The 4,354-nt window shown below is 59.1% G+C and overlaps 1 long non-coding RNA gene across 1 annotated transcript in view; it reads right to left on the reverse strand.

The window, feature by feature from the left end:
- LOC108447881 overlaps window positions 1-4,354 on the reverse strand; it is a 12,436-nt gene that overhangs the window by 5,584 nt on the left and 2,498 nt on the right. The window lies entirely within an intron of this gene.

The raw sequence follows: 4,354 nt of genomic DNA on the forward strand, positions 1-4,354 counted from the left end.
GCTGAAGCCGGCTGGGGCTGGGTGCTTCTGCAAACTGGCCCTCAAAAAAGAGAGGAAATCCTCCTTCGGTGGAATTTGTCACCTTGGGGTGACTTCAATGCCAGAAGGGACACCTGGAGCCATGCATGAGGGCTGACTTAGGGGCTGCAGTGGGAGCAAGGGCAGGTGAGGATCCCAGCACTGCTGTCGCTCAAAACCGAGGCAGTGAGAGAGGGGAAAGGTCCCTGTCCTTCCTGCTTGGATGAAAACCCTTCTCCTGATGGTGCTTCTGCTGGGCACAGCTGAGAACAGCAGCTCCCTGGCCAAAGAAACTTCCATTGTTGTTGCCAAATATTTATTAAAAGTAACTGGGATTAGTCCGTGTGTGCAGAGTGGGGCTGCCCGCCCAGGGCTCTGGCAGGGACCACGAGGGGAGATCGTCCCCTCTCAGGGGCTCGTGCCCAAAATGAACAGATCAGGAGAGCAGACACTGAGACATCGGGGGCAGGGCAGAGAGAGCTGGAGGAAAGGGGCTTTGGAGGGGGAACAACCCCAGCTCCGTGCGCAGCAGGTCACGGATGTCACTCGTGGTATGGCAGCCACCCTTCCCTGTGCCCCCCAAACCCCACAGTGGGGCTGTGCCCCCCCCTTTTCCAGGCTGGCATCCTGCCAGAGTGCACACCTGAGGCGGAGCTGCATTTCTGGGTGTGATGGGTGAGCAGGGCAGAGCAAGCCCATGGGATCTCCCTGCTCCCAGCCCTGGGAGAGGGTGGCTCCAGGCTGGATGGAGGGGACAACACAGGGCAGTGTCCCCAGGGCACGGTGCAGTGTCACCCTCCAGTGGTGTTTGGGGCACTGCAAAGCCTCTGACCAGCACAGAATAAACCCCATAAACCCCCCAGGTCAGCCCCGGGGGCGAGTCCTGGGCACGGTGCTGTCCCCAGTCCCTGTGGTGTGGCTGGCTCTGCTCAGGGGCATTTGGGGCGGGGGGTCTGGGCTGCCAAGCCAGGACTGACTCCCTGGCACCCCCAAGCCCTCATGGCATCAGCCCAGCGCCAAAGTGGCTCCCCAAAACCCAAATCCTGCAGGAGCACGTGGATCCAGCATCCAGCCAGCTCCTTCGAGGAGTCCATCGAGGCTCCCATTAGGCAAAATTAATGGGCACCGGGAGCCCGCTGGCATCACATGGCTCCCACTGCTGCATCCTGAGAGGGGACAAAACCTGCCGGGCTGTCACCGGAGCTGGCAGCGCTGGAATGCTGCATTCGGGCTGGCAGGGGACCAGTGTGGCCGGCGGTAGGAGGGGCTGGCAGGGACCCTGCAGGCAGGGAGAGGCTTTGGATCCTGGGATCAGCAGGGAAAGATCCCCCACTCCACCACAGAGGGCAAACTGGGGGCAAAAGGGACGTTACTTCTCACTTTATCGGAATTATTTTTTTCCCCTTGGCACGTTTCAGTCAAAAACTCTCTGGGATTTTGAGCGTGTGCCAGAGCAGCTGTGATTTTTTTATTTCTCTCACACTTGTTTTTTTTTTTTTTTTTTTTTTTCCCCTAAACCATTTTGCTGAGTCTGTGTGAAAATGCCCCAGAAAGCAGCAAAACTTGTCAAGACACTCCCAGCACCGGCTCACTTGGAACAGCATCTCCAAAAGCAGGGACCGGCCCTGGAGCACCGGCCCCAACAGCCTCAGGGTCCTGCCTCTCCTGTGTGTCCCCCCAAGCTGGGGGACAGTTGGACTGGGTGGTCCGGAAGGTCTCTTCCCACCTCGATGATTCTATGATTCCATGACATTTGTGTTCCCAGGGTACAGCTGGCACCCGGGTTGGCCCCATTTCATCCCAGTCCTGATGCTCAGCATGATTTTGGAGGTTTTTGGTGGTTTATGGGTCCCCATCCTCATTTGGGGGGGCTGTTTTTGTTTAGGGCCAGGCTCTTGGGACAGAGGTGACAGGTGGGGGTAAAGCCCCCTAGGGAGGGGACCGGGTCCCATCTCAGCACCCCAAATGCCACAGCCCCTTCAGGGACCTGCTGGCCCAACCTGTCCCTGGCTCCTGGCCTAGGATCCCTTTGGATTTATCTCATATCGAAGCCAATTTGAATTAATTGGAGCACGAGACCAAGGGCCCTGTGGGATTCTCCGATGTCCAGTGCTGGATTCCAGCTTGGGGAAGCAGAACTGATCACCTCAGCCTGGTGCTTTTCTTCCACAGCTTTTTCCTGTTCCTTCCTTAGAGCCCAAAGTGATGCCAGAAGGGCACTGGATTTAACGGGAGGAGGTGACAACAGGAGAGAGCCCAGAGGGGGAGCGCGGCTGAGCCAGAACCCACGGCACAGGCTTGGATCACAAGCTGCCTGTTCCCTTATCCCAGCCCGTGCCTTGGTTTCCCCCAAAATAAAATAATGGCGCAAAGAGGGCACAGTAAGACAGAAATAACTTGATTTTCTGGTGAGGTGCTTGGGGAGGGGACAAGGACAAAGCAGCCCCCTCCAACCTGGGGCTCCCCCAGCTCCCCCAGTGCACTATCAGCAGCCTGCTCCCCCAAAACCACCTCTAACCCTGGCCAGCAGGCAGGAGAGCATCTTCCAGCAGGCAAAGTCAGCTCAGCCCTTGGCTCCCAGCACAGGGATCGGGAGCTGTGTGGAGGCAGCAGCAATTCCCCCCATCCCTGATTAGAGCAGCACAGCCTGCAGAGCCAGGGCAGGGGGGACGCTGCTTAATTGACTCTGTGCTTTTGATACAGCAGCTTAATGAGTGTGTTCAAATTAGCCAGAATCACCTTTCCATCCCGGGGAATGGAAATGAGACGTGGATTGCTCCGGCACACCCTCCCCCCCACGCCGGCCTCTTAAAAATCCATCCCCAACTAAACCAGCCACGATTTCCGTGCCTGGATTTTTCATCTTTTCCTAAGCAGATAAGTTGATATTGTTTAAAACAACAATGAAATTCCTTCCCAGCCGCATAAATCTCCTGGTTTTAACCGCAGATCCAGGGCTGAGGCTGGGGATGAAGCTCAAATGGGAAAGCCCGAGCTGCGTGTGCCTGCAATGAAATTATAAATCCACATCCCGGAGCAAGCGAGCAGCAGGAGGCACCAGGAACCTCCATCAGCAGAAGCACTGGGCTGCAGCAAGGGATGGGAGTTGGGAGTGGAACCGACAAGGCTGGGAGAGCTGTTGGCATTTCTCCTGACAAAATCCTGCACAAACGGAGCCAGTCCAGGCAAAACCACGGCATTGGACCCGCCTGGCGTCCAGTGCTGAGCCCCATTCCTTCCCCCTGAGTTCTGCCCTCAGGTTCCTCAGCTGGAAAGTGAAGAAGATGCTGCCAAACCCTGCTTGAAAAGCGCTGTCAGACACAGCAAATGTCACCGAATGGCTCAGGTGGTGCTTGGTCAGCTGGCACGCAGCACATCAAGGGCACAAGGCGCTGTGCATCAGCTGTCCATGGCCCCTGAGGCCAGGGACCAGCAAGGCTAAGGCCAGCCTGGACTGACCAGTGATGATTGGAGAGGAGCAACAATTCCACGCTGGAAGTCAGAGCCGAGGAGGGAATTGGCCTCTGCCATCCTCAGAGCCCAATTAACCAAATCACCACAGCTCTGGGAGGCTTCGGCAGGAGCGAAGGGGAGCAAGAGGAGAGCTCCAAGGAGGAATGGGCAATGGTGAGTGCTGTGCCCGTGTGGGATGGGGGTGCTGCTGGGGGGCTCCGGGTCATTGTCCCATGAGCCGGGCATCTCCCTGGCACTGCTGCAAGGGACAGTGGAGCCCAGCACAGGGCACAAACGCAGGAGCCCTGGCTGGGCTGGGGGCTGTGCTCATTCCTGAGGTCACGGTGCTGTTTGTGCCCGGATTGCCCCAATTTCCCATGGGATGGAGGGGAGATGGTTGTGTTCATCCACAAATCCACAACCACCTCCAGTGCGGAGAGAGCAGCTCAGGGTGAGGTGGCCCCCAGACCCTGTCCTGGGGCAGGCAGGGGGACACGGGGCAGGGGGATGCAAACAGGCTGTCATGGGGCAGGGGTGGGAGAGTATCTGGGGGTGCTGGTATGGGGCTGAGGGACCCCAGGCGGGGTGGCAGGTGGGGACCTGTGGGTGCTGGCATGGGGGGGAGCCCAGGCAGGGCAGTGGGGGAGTACCCGGGTGTGCGGAGTGGGGCTGGGGGAGCCCAAGCAGGGTGGTCGGGGGTACCCCATGGTGCTGACATGGGGTCGGGGACCCCACACAGGGCACTCCGAGACTTGGGCACCCCAGGCTGCCCGGGGGGAGCGTCCCCTCCCCTTTGCCCACGGCTGCGCGGGGAGGGGACCCCCCGTGCCCTTCCCCGCGTTCCTCCGGGGCCGTGCCCGTTCTCCGCCCGGGGCCGCGCATC

This window comes from Corvus brachyrhynchos, unplaced genomic scaffold (assembly GCF_000691975.1).
Source record: "Corvus brachyrhynchos isolate BGI_N302 unplaced genomic scaffold, ASM69197v1 scaffold130, whole genome shotgun sequence".
NCBI classification, from domain to species: domain Eukaryota; kingdom Metazoa; phylum Chordata; class Aves; order Passeriformes; family Corvidae; genus Corvus; species Corvus brachyrhynchos.